Raw genomic sequence first — 12,730 nt, 5'->3', positions numbered from 1 at the left:
TTCCTATTCCCTCCTCTCTTCCCAGTCCCACACTTACAAATCCCTCCTGACAATGAATACTTTTGTTTTATGTTAACAAATCAATCACGGTGCATGCGTACATGCATGCGTGCATGTGTGTGTGTGTGCATGCACATACATGCCACGGTGCCCCTGTAACGGTTGTGGAAGTCAGTTCTCTACTTTTACCATAAGGATCTAGAGGATCAAATTCAGCTCTCCAGGCTTGGCAGCAAGTGCCTTTACCACTGAGCTATGTCACCAACCTGACAATCATATTAACTGTCAGCCAACACAAAGCCTGGCATAAGAAGCATGCGCTTCATAACTGAGTGCCTAACTCACCTACCCAGAGAGGAATGTTTTGTATTACACAGTGAATGAGAAGTAGTATCTATAAAATTGTAAGCTACCCATGTGACACAGACTTCCCAAGGCTCTGTTTTATGCCTATCTTCTTATATTCATAATTTATGTTTAATCAATGATTGTTGCTATTTTTCTAATATTCACTGTTAAAAGACCTGTTTCTTCAGCTTTATTTCTATGGTGAGCTTCCATTGTATCCACTCTGCCCCTTCCCTGGTTCATTTCTAAACACTCCATATTTCCTTTTGGAGTCTTTTAAAATACTTCAACTAGCCATAATGAGTATTTTATTTTTAACTTGTATGTTTACTTATATTTTTAACTTTCTTTTTGCTTTTTGGTATAGAGTCTCATGTAATCCAGGCTGGCCTCAAATTCACTGCAAAGCCAAGCATGGCTTCCTACCTCCTCTGGGAGTACAGGCGCTGTGAATATAAGCTAAACCACACCCAATTTAACAACTATGATATCCTTTAACCACTTTATTTTATTTTATTTTATTTTATTGATTTTTCAAGTCAGGGTTTCTCTGTGTAGTCCTGGGTGTCCTGGAACTCACTCTATAGACCAGGCTGGCCTGGAACTCAGAAATCCACCCGCCTCTGCCTCCCAAATGCTGGGATTAAAGGCATGCGCCACCAGTGTAGGCCTCTTTAACCACTTTATAAACATTCTTTTTTTTAAGTCTCACTCTGTGCTTCCTGCATTGCCTAGGATTTCTAGCCAAGATGGCATGACTCTCTCCCAACCAGGTAGGGACATAGCTATATTTACCCAGTTCTAGCTCCTCAATCCAATCTTGCACCCAAGGGATTCCTCGCAAGCAAGGCCCAGCTCCCCGACTAACTGCATTTCTCAGCGTTGCCTCTATTAAAATGCTGGTGTGAGCTGGCAGTACAGTTCAGGTCTACAGCTCTTTCCTGGCTTCAGTCCCCAGTACCCTAGTGTGAAGTGAAATAAACAAGTTTGTTCAAGATAATGATCTTTCTAAAGTCCAGTTCCCTTGGCTACGATGGTTCCTGAGATGCAATATTGCTTCTTTCAGAGTCAGTTATGCTAATTTTTAAATCAATGAACATTTTAATTACGCTATTTTTTAAATTCTCCATTGATGATAAGCACTTTTAATTTCCTTTCAGAGTCCCATGTGGTGACCTGGTTTGACTTAGACTTAGAATTCTAATATTGTCTGTTTCCCATGGCTCTCTCCCATCCATAAATTGTATGTCTTGATCTTTTCATTATCCAGGGCAATATATTGCTCAGTGTAACCAGGTTCCCTCCACCCCCCGGAGAAAGAGACTCTCTGTCATCTTAAACCACTCCCCTTGTTTTAAGAAAGGAGGAAAGAGGATTTAAACCACTTGTTTGGATTTTAAGAAACTGGGAAGGGAGCTCTGGAGCCTCAAGCTGGTGGAAATGTGATCCACAGGGGAAATCTCTGAGATGACACCTGTCCCTCAAGGCCCCAGGAGGGGCTGCCTCTCAGGGAAGCTCCTTAGGAGAAAGCAGGGCACACAGCACAGACCGGTAAGAACAGAGGGCTTTGTCTGTGGCGGGAAAAGAATTGGTGAAGCACGAGGAATGGGAGCAAAGATTCCAGTTTGCACTGAGTCTTTTAATATGGAGGGAAGGTAGGTATGTGTTACCACACACACACACACACAGACACACATACACTGGGGAGGGGAGGACTTTGCACATGCTAGGTAAGCCCCCTACCACTGAGCTTATATCTCCTTATATCTCCAGATCTTAGTGTTGGTTTTGAGACAAACTCAAGCTCACTCCTTAGCCCAATGAGGTCTTGAACTTGTATCTGGGCTTAGTAACTAGGGCTGCAGTTATATGTTTTTGACAAGCATCAGGCAAGTACTTGCCGTAGCCAGCCTCGTCTCCATGTGCTCCTATGGAGCTCTTCTCCACTGATTAGCGCTGACATGTGTAACTAATAGGATTTGTGGGAATGAGGATGTGTGACTTCTGAGGCTGAGATGTAAATGACAGTACAGCGTCTCCCTCATCTCTCTTGGCTCATTCACTCCAAAGGAATAGCACTTCTGTGTGGTAAAGACACACAAGAAGCCCCGCCCTGGGGGGAGTCCCATAGGGAAGAACTAAAACCTCTTGTTAGGATGTACATTTGAACTGGCTCCCACAAGCTCCTGTTCTCCAGCTGGTGGTACTCTTTTGGGATGATGTGGAGCCTCTAGGAAATGAGGTCCAGCTGGTGGAAGTGGGTCTTCTGTGAAGGTTCTCCCCCTCCCCCCTTTTCTCTGCTTCCTGGTCCACAATGACGCAAACAAGCCCTTCTGCAACCTCTCGCCATCACAAACTGACCTGCTCGGCCAAGCTTTCCTTGCCACAATGGGCAAAGACCCTCTGAAACTACAAGCCGAAATAAGTATTGGTCATTTTAACCAGGTATTTTAGCTACAGTGCAAGTACCAGGCTCAGCTCCTTCCTTAAGCCAGGCAAGTAGGCCATTTTAGAGTCCGAGTCATAACCCTCCACCTCACCTTGTAATGCCTGAATCCCCAGCTAAGATCTAACCTGTGCCTCCATGAGAAATCTCAAGTCCAAACTCTCCAGCTAAACTGCTCCCAAATTCCTGACCCATAGAAACTGTGTGACACAGTGTTTATTGCTAGTTTAGACCACTAAATTGTAGGGTAATTTGTTAGGCAGCCATGGATAATGAATACAGTTCCCTTCCAACTAAATCCTGTGCCAGTCTTGTTGGGTGTTTATTAGTGTCCCAACCTTATAGATGAGGAAATTGGAATTTAGAGAGGCTTAATGTTGGAGGCAACATCTTTCTGTGTCTATAAAACTTCTAAGTCTGTGTGTCTCTTAAACTCTACAGAAGAAAACGCTTTGGGTATAAATGTAGATGTCTATGCAGGGAACAAAGTGGGAGAAATAACCCACGGGGAAGTAGGAAACTAGGACTGAGGAAGAGACAGGGAAGGGTGCTTAGAGGATGGAAAAGCTGCAATGAAACAGAGTAGACAGCTGGAAGACAGATTCTGGATGGAGCCAAACAGCCCAGGATGTCCGAACTTGAAAGAACCAAAGGCTTGCACGTCACCTGCCAGGGGAAAAGAGTGACTAGCACAGAGTTTACTTCTGTCATCACAAGACCCCAGTTCCCTTGTGTCTCTTCCACACTCCAAACCAATTCCCCACTCTAAACCAACCCAGAGGCCTCCTACAGCATCACCACCTCTTATCTACGACAGTTCCTCACATACCTAGTTCCCTAGCATACGTGAATGCAATTGTGTTCCAACAATCAACTTGTGCTCTGCACAAAACAGTGGCCCTCCTATTTGGTGCCATTTATGTCTTGTCTGCTGAAGCACATCTGACTCTCTCCTTTCTTTAGCCTGGTTACTAGAATGACAAATCTGGGCAATTTAAGACATCAAGCGCATTGCCTTTCTTCAGGACAGCCCTCTAGATGCACTGGTGGACAGCAATCAGAAAAAAAAGCATACCGTGGAGGATCCGTCATTGCCATGGTAACTGTACCCAAATGTGACTGTACATGAGTGGGGTCAAGCTCTATAAGGCTCTGGATGGGGATGACCGATTGCTCTGCCCTTCTGCAGCCCTCTCTCCTGGGCATCATATTTTGAGCCAGTAACTACAGTGGAGATACAGAAAGTAAATGTACCTAATTTTCTAATGGCCCCAACCAGGGCGCTTAGTAACTGTAAATCAGCAGAAATGAAATCTTCCACCCCTTGGGAAGCCAGCATGATGTCAGACAGAGTGATACACCTCTAATCTCAGCAGTCAGGAGGCTGAGGCAAAAGAATCAAGAGTTCAAGGCAAGCCTGGGGTGGTCACAAAAGAAAAGAAAATAGGCTAGCATGAGGTGAAGGATGCTTCACTCACTCGACTTGTAAAAGGAACAACACAAATACATCGTAGAGATTTCTGGCTCAGTGATCACTGTAAAAGCGAAAGATGTTGAAGGGTGCTGGCCTAAGGTGAGTTAAATAAGCGGACCGCGCTGCCTACAGTAAGTCTGGCTCTCTACTTTGCAGTGGGAGGAGGCGGAGGGGCCATTTGAAGGTTTACTGCAGAGACTCCACAGCCTTGCCACCCCCTAGGGCTGTATTTAGTAACTTGCACTCTACTCCATTAACTGTGCTTGGGTTCCAAGCCCTCCCCCAACCCTCGCAGCTCCATCCCTTCCCCCACCTCCTGACTGAGCCCTTGGAAGGCAACGTGAACGCCGGCTGAGAGCTTGGCGTCCGGGAAGAGCTTGGAAACGAAAGCTCTCTGAGCCTCTCCCTTCGCGGCCCTATCCTTGCTGATAAGCAAAGCGAACTGACAAGTGATTGGAAACAGGAGTTCCCAGGCCCTTTAACCCTTCCCTGCCTTTGCCCCATGTGCAGATTCCCTAAAGGCTTTCAGGCCCACTTCCCTGCAGTACCTCCTACCACCACCAACAACCAACCTTTCTGTCTAGCTCCCTTTGTTCTGGTGGTTCCCCTAAAGCTGTCCTTCTGCCTGAGCAATATTGCCACCCCCACAAGAAACGGCGCTCCTCCAACCGTTGGGCTATGCCTCAAGCCTTTATCCAGCCTCTACCAAGCTCACTTAACCAAGCAATCAGGTGGCATGAGTCCCAGTTTGCACTTCGGGTTGCTGGTGGGGAGTGCTGTTGAGGTCCAGTTACATACACCAGAGCTGCTCTGCTGCCCTGACTGGCTGTGCAGAGTTTCAAGGGTCTTCAAGCCAGATCTTCCTTTGCGGAATTGTCCCAAAGGCCCTTCACACACTTAATGTTGCCTGGTGTGTGGCCAAGCATCCTAAAGGGGCAGATGACAAGGGATCTGCCCCCTGATGGGACCAGGGCAGCTAAAGCTAAGAGTCAAGCAGTTCCATTTACCACAGGGTAGGAAGGCATTGGGGAGAAACCCAGTGGCTTACTAACCACAGTAATTAAGACTAAAAGAAGTTCCCTGCAGTAGAATGGAATTTAGATAAGATGCCATTATCATGTAAAGCAGCTTTGCACCTAAAAGTCCTTACCTAAACAGGCAGTTTAATGAAATCCCTAATCTCTGGCCACTTCTGACCTCTTCTCTCCTCACCTGATACCCTTTCTCCTTTCTCCTTACCACCTGTCCACATTAAGAGTCTAGTAAACCGCTGGGCAGTGGTGGCACACGCCTTTAATCCCAGCACTTGGGAGGCAGAGGCAGGAGGATTTCTGAGTTCAAAGTCAGCCTGGTCTACAGAGTGAGCCTCAGGACAGCCAGGGCTATACAGAGAAACCCTGTTTCGAAAAATCAAAAAAATAAATTAAAAAAAAAAAAGATTCTAGTAAACCCATATGTTCACAAAGCACAGTAAAGCTTGGTGGTGGCAATGGTGGGGACGAGGGAGTTCTGTGAGGATCTGGTTGCTGTGACATCTTGGGTGTCATCTCCTATGGTTCAGACAGTCCTGACTAAGGTGCTGAGTGTCATCCATAGAATGTTCCTGGTGGTGGGAGTGTCTCTGGCAAGAGCAATGGTAGCAACAGAGAGACTAGGCCTGGCCTTGAGCAGTAGCATGTGCCCCGCACCACCCACCAGCTTTAGGCCACATAGGGAGCTTATTTACAACCTGAAAGTCAAGGGCAGGGTCCCTAGGCAGTGTGCTGTGTCTCTAACAGTCCTAGGTGAAAGACATTAGTGTCCAACCAGAGGCAGTTAAGAATAGACAACAAATTGGCCTGCCTGTGGGTGTCCCCACATCTCAGGCTACACCAGGCACCGCTGGCAACTTCAGGAAGAACACTAAGCTTGTGAGTGGGAGCCTGGTGGGAAAAAGCCCAAAGCTGTGGCGTTCAAGTTGTCTGCTGTAGGTAAAGAGGTTAGGATTGAGGGTGAGTGGATCAAATGGAGGGAGCGCCCATGTAGGAGAGACCAAATAGCAGTACCTTTGTGCAGGACAGAAAAGAAAGGATTACATAGAGAATATCATGAAACAGGTCTCCCTTAATTTCCACCTTGTAAAAATAAATCTCACCTCTGCTCCCACTAGAGGAAAACTATTATCAAGGAGGTGAGGAGACTCTCCCCAAGCCACTTGCCCTAGGACTGGCAGACCCAAGATTTCAGAGACCAGGCCACCTTCCTGAAATATACGTGTGTTTTCTGCTAGACCAAAGAGCAGCAGATAGAATGACTGTGTTGGGAACGGAAGGGTTAACCATTCAAAGGTAGGTCTTCACCTTGGCGCACTCTCTAGTCCCTCCTGCAGCCAGAATAGATGAGGAGCCCAAGCTTGAAGGTGAGGGACAGGGAGATGAACTTGAGGAGGCCTTATGGCCGAGGAGCCCTGGAGGAAACTTCTTCCATGAAAAAAATAATAATAATAACACGAAGGGGGAGGGGCATCTGTAAGTCATATAACAAACACCAGACCTCTCCCTTTTATACTTCATTCCTTGGGTGGGGACCAGCAGAGGAGTCATGTCTTTGGGGAAATTCAGATCACCATGAACTCTGCACTTTCTCTGTGAGCTGTGTGGACTTCCCTGAGTCTGGAGAATGAATGCAGGCACCTTCTTTGGAGGAAGCTATATTTCTGGAAATATGACTCTCCGGGTTCATAAAACCCCTGTTTCTTGAGAGAGTCCTTATTTCTTTGCACTAAGGGGTTTTGTTTTTGTTTTTGTTGTTTTTTGTTTTGTTTTGTTTTGTTTTCCCTTCAAAAGGTAGGAACCTTTGGGGCCAGCGCTGGTAAATCTTATGAATAAATGCGTAAACTGAGGGTGACTAAGGCATCCCAACACCTGGCTCTGAGGGGACTTCCCAAGCTTTTAAATGGTGGATCTCTCAGCCTGGGATGTAGCAGCCACTCTACACCAAAGCCAGGTGTTTCCAGAGGCCATGGACTTGGAAGAGAGTTGCGGCTGCCTGACATCAGGTAAACAGTCCAGGGTGGCAGAGGCCTCTGAGCTCCAAAGCTAATGTGATACGGGTGGGTTAAGACACAGGGATTTGGGACAAGAGCTATTAGAGAGTCCTTTGTCTTTCTTGCAGAAAAGAAAAAAAAAAGAAAAAACAGAGAAACGTTTTAAAAGGCTGCCTTAGTCTCCAGAAGCCCACTGGAAGCAGATGGCAAGTCAACAGGTCCCAGAGGCCCTAGACCTGGGGGCCTTATTGGAATGCAATTACTCTAAGTGCCGGCTATTAGGATAAAAAGGCAGGAATGCAATTATAGAAGGAGCAAGCAGTGAGCTCTCATTGATTAACCTGTCCTGTCTGATCCTATTCCCCACAGGGGTGAGTTTCCAAGGCTCTGAGCCCTGCCCCATGCCCTACCCCGTGCCCTTGGGCTATGAGGAAGGAAAACTGTCAGTGTTCACAGTGAATAGGAAAAGCAAGGTTCAGCAAGGCTCCTGGACCTTGAGACTGCCTATGAAATACAAGATGTGCATTTTCTTTTCTTCTTTTATTTTGTGTGTATTGGTGTGTATACACACACACACACACACACACACACACACACACACCATCTGTGTGCCTGGTAGTGCCTAATGGAGGTCAGGAATAGGTGTCAGATTCGTGGAGTTACAAACTTGTGAGCCACCAACCATGTAAGTGCTGGGAACAGAACCTAGGTCTTCTGCAGGAGCAACAAGTGCTCTTAGGTACTGAGACATCTCTTCTCTACCCCCTAAATGTGAGTTTTCTAAGAAGAGCTCTGCACACTTATAGCCTAGAGGGTCTCAAGTCCCCTAAGAGTTAAAAACACCCAGGTTCAGGAGACTTGCTAGAAGTCCCCTCACTCCAGTGGTCAGCATTCTCCAGGGGTCAATTCCAGTTGTACAGCTTCTATGCAAATTTTTAGGCACTGTGTACCCCTGTTTCATCTATAAAATAAAAGCTTAAAAAATGCCCACCATACATTCTGAGGTGGACAAGGGAAATCAATGGCATAAAACCCACAAAGCACTTAGTTCAACAGCTAAACTCTCCATCAATGGGAACCAGGTTGATATCAGCTCCGTTTCTTGAAAATGGAGTAGAATTCAGATGTATACGCTTCCAATTGTACATGCGCACAGGCGCCTGTGTGTAGAGGCCAGAGATCAATGCCATATATTTTTCCACGGTTCCTCTCTGTCCAATTTGTTTGACGGGGTTCCTCAGGGAACTGGAAGTCACAAATGGCTGGCTAGCAAGCACATCCCCACCTCTCCAACTAGAGGTCTTGTCCCCACCTCTCTAGCCCTGGGATCACAGGAGCACATTGCTGTGCCCAGTTTTTACTTGGATGTGGGGGATCACACCCAGGTTCTCATGCTTACACAGCAAGAACTCTTACCAACTGAAGCATCTCTTTCACAGCCTTTCAACCCCACCCCCCGAATCAGTCTAGAGTCCACGAGAATCCCCACACAAAATCCTAAAAGAATTGCTCAGAGCTGTGAGCCCCAGGGGCTCTAGACACTCATGGCTTCTTGAAAGTAGGATGCTCCCCAACCCCAAGAGACAGACAGCAAGACCTAGTCACATTAGTATACAAACTCTTAGAAATAAGGACATAGCAAGGTCCCCATGGGTGCCACTGCAGTGTTGTCTACAGTGGTTGTCTGGGTCTGTCTTAGTCAGGGTTTCTATTCCTGCACAAACATCATGACCAAGAAGCAAATTGGGGAGGAAAGGATTTATTTGGCTTACTTCCACATGGCTGTTGATCACCAGAGGAAGTCAGGACTGGAACTCAAGCAGGTCAGGAAGCAGGAGCTGATGCAGAGGCCATGGAGAGATGTTTCTTACTGGCTTGCTTTCCCTGGCTTGCTCAGCCTGCTCTCTTATAGAACCCAAGACTTCCAGCCCAGGGATGGCACCACCCACAAGGGGCCCTACCCCATTGATCACTAATTGAGAAAATGCCCCACAGCTGGATCTCATGGAGGCACTTCCCCAACTGAAGCTCCCTTCTCTGTGATAACTCCAGCCTGTGTCAAGTTGACACACAAAACCAGCCAGTACAGGGTCTGAATCTGAACCATTTTCAATTGTCCCCAGAAGGAAATTTTCTGGCATTTTAGTCACTAAAACCTTATTGCTTATTGACATAACATAGTCAGGTACTTGATTCAGGTGGGTTTCTCTGTCCCAACAGGCCCTAGAAGGCACTAGAAGGCCCTAGAAGGACTCAGTGAAGACCTAGTGCCAGATGGATGAACAGTGGAAGACAGGAAAAAACCCCAAATGTCTCCTCTCTCCCTCTCCTCCATCCCTTCCCCTGCCCCCACCCCACCCCCTACCCTGATCCTATGAGCTTTTCTCCCTTAAAAGCTACAAATTGCTCAGGAGCCTTCCAGGCCTTCATGATCCAGTCTCCTCCCTTCAGTATACTTCCTGCTGCCCTAGATCTTGCCTCTAAGACAAAGCTTCCCCAGCCCAGGGTCCGCTGGGTGCATCCCAGCTCCACAAGGAAATTCCACAGGCAAGAGCCATGGGAAGAACTTTAGTCCTCTGTTCCCAACAAGAATAAACCCAAAAGCAGAGAGAGGAGGAGCTGGGTCTCAGCTGTACATTTGTTGTATATTCATCAATCATTCATTTATTCATTAATCATTCATTCTCCCCGCCCCCATCAATCATTTATCTGCTTCTTTATTCATTCAGCTTGTACCTCAGGCCTGCACTTGCTTTGGTTGCCACAGATGTCCGGCTGTTCTTGCTTTGATCTGTCCTCATCCCTGTGGCAGCTGCACCAGAGAAACTTTCTGATGTGCCTTGTAGGGTACCTGGCTGAAAGGGGTTCCCTCCATCTGTGGGGTCCCAATCAATTAAAGAGACTCCAAAGAGCTATCTCCTCCCAGAAAAGCCCTTTCCACTGCAAGATACAAGAGTCTAGTGTGTCAGGCGGTAGGAGGGATGAGTGGCTACACGAGGAGAGCCCAGGGCCACAGTGATAAAAATGGTGAGGCACGCCTCACTGTGTATGAGCTCTGGTTGTTTAGAAACCATTGTTCTGGTTCTGGGGATGAGAAAGAGGCTGCAGGAGACTCTAAATTCCTAGGCCTGGCTGTGAGGCCTGAATCCAGAGAGCAGAGAGCCAGGTCTGTTTCCTTCTCAAATATATCTGAAGCCTGTGTATGGATGCCCGGCACATGACAGGAGCTGCCCAGTCATCCTATAGATGAAAGAGAAAATGGCTGATGGGTACTGAGAACAAAACTAGAGAAGCTATGAGCCGCAGAGTTTTAGGGCTTCCTCCGATGGAATTTAGTAAGCTCACAGTAGCTTCTCTCAACTAGGCTAAATAGAGGAGCCAGGCAAGCTGTGTGCTGCCAGCCCCTCTCTGGGAGGGAAGGTAGGCAACAATGTGGGCGGGGACTATACTAAGTCAAGATGCCAGCTCTGTGCTGCTCTGGGGCTGGCCAGCACTCTGGATGTCATTAGCTGATTTGTTCTGCTCTGTAGAATGCACTTTTCATATTTAGGCAGAAAAAACAGCTTTCGATCCTCGTGGCCTTTCTTCTGTGAGCTGTAGCACATGGCCTGCTTATTATGAATTAATCCTCTAAAGAGCATGTTCATTATTCTAATTTAATTGTGTTTCATTTCAGAAAATAACTAAACCCAGCACGGAATAAACTCCAATGCTGATCGGTTTTCAAGAAGCTAACCTAAGACAAAATACTGCTAGAGGGTTGCAGCAATTTGGAATCATTAAAGGGAACCCATGTAAATAATAAAAACAAAACTAAAATGCAGAATTAAATTAAGGAATAGGAAATTAAATTTGTGAATCTAATCTGAAATTGAGGCCTCATATGCACAGGCCTAGCCTGACTTGGCTCTTCCATGAGGATCGCTCAGATGAGAGATTCTACATGGGGTCGGAGGGCAGAGACGTGATGACTCCCCTGAGGGACAGTGCCATGGGACGAGGAAAGGATGCAGCTTCTCACCCATAGGGTCCCCTCTGATGAACATTAAATCTCCATTACAGCAGCCTCTGCATCTGGATGACCTAAGGAGCCCTGACTGGGGCCCAATAGACCCCTGCAGCTCAGAGACTTGGCTGTCACTCACTAAGAGGAGGCTACTAAAAAGGCTCAGAGTGACCTTGGGACCAAGCTGTTTCATGCAGAGAAACCTCTCCAGCCCTGTTCTACCCTGGTCCCTGGCATCCTCTCACAGGTCATCCAGCTTAACAGAAACTAAATGAGTTGCCTTCTTCCTGGACTGTGGCTCCCAGGCAGGGTTCTGGCCTCTAATGGGCACTCTGGCAACCCAGACTCCCACATTTAGGACCCTCGAAAAAGAAGAGAGGGATAGGGTACAGAGACTACAGGTTTTGGGACATTATGGTAGACTCGTGTGAGATCATATAAAAGCTAGCACGTAGCTCAGGCTTCATTACAGATTTTTCCACTATTTAGGGCCTATCTCTAGAGCCTTTCCAGCCTCCCAAGTTAGACAGACAAGACAGGAGTTAAAGGTCTTCCTCCACCTTGGAACTGAAAGTTGGACAAACCCTTCAGCCTTCCTTCCCAAGCTGCAGTCTATCTGTCTTAGTTAGGATTTCTATTGCAGTGAAGAGACACCATGACCATGGCAACTCTTACGAAGAGAAGCATGTAATTGGGGCTGGTTTACAGTTTAGATGTTTAGTCCATTGTCTTCATAGTGGGAAGGCAGGCAGGAAACAAGCCGAGATGATGCTGGAGAGGTAGCTGAGAGTTCTACATCTGGATCCACAGGCAGCCGGAAGAGAGTGCCACAGTGGACATGGCTTGAGCTTATAAGACCTCAAAGTGACACACTTCCTCCAATAACACCACCACACCCATTCAAGAGTGAATAGCCCATACCTCCTAACAGTGCTACTCCCTATGGACATATGGGGGCCGTCTTCAAACCACTGAATGTTGCTTGGGTGATAATCATGACACTTGCTTCGTAGATAGTCATAAAGAGTGAGCAGAGAGACCCAGGCACTTCTGCTAGCTCCTTTACGGTCATACCTGGACTTATTCACACACATACACACACAGGCACACAAGGGGCTCACCTTCTGTAGAAGCCCTTAGGCTGTATTTAAAGTGAATAATGAGTGGTTGAGGGGAAAGGCCAATCAATTGCTTGTTTTGATTCACAAAAGCAAACCGTCAATCAGGTGGCCATATCTGAACATCTGAGTCAAGTTTTCTATTTCCATTTTCATTTTATATCTACTCTGATAAATTGGCACCTTAGAATACATTCTTTGTTTTGTGACAAGAAAGAATACAAAACAGAAAAAGATAGGAGGGGTAGGAGGAAGGAAGGGATCAGAGAGGGAGGGGAGTGGAGGGAAGGACAGAGTTACTTTTCTCTTTTGT

At 46.8% G+C, this 12,730-nt stretch overlaps 1 long non-coding RNA gene across 1 annotated transcript; it reads left to right on the top strand.

Moving 5' to 3' along the window:
• Positions 1-10,387: 10,387 nt before the first annotated feature.
• Positions 10,388-11,158, top strand: LOC116080949. The gene is made up of 2 exons (XR_004114691.1): positions 10,388-10,459; positions 10,970-11,158. It is a non-coding gene; the product is annotated as an uncharacterized LOC116080949 (long non-coding RNA).
• Positions 11,159-12,730: the final 1,572 nt, after the last annotated feature.

Source organism: Mastomys coucha, unplaced genomic scaffold (genome assembly GCF_008632895.1).
Source record: "Mastomys coucha isolate ucsf_1 unplaced genomic scaffold, UCSF_Mcou_1 pScaffold6, whole genome shotgun sequence".
Classification (NCBI taxonomy): Eukaryota; Metazoa; Chordata; class Mammalia; order Rodentia; family Muridae; genus Mastomys; species Mastomys coucha.
The sequence above is the reverse complement of the archived record's forward strand: the minus strand, read 5'-3'. Positions and strand labels throughout refer to the sequence as shown.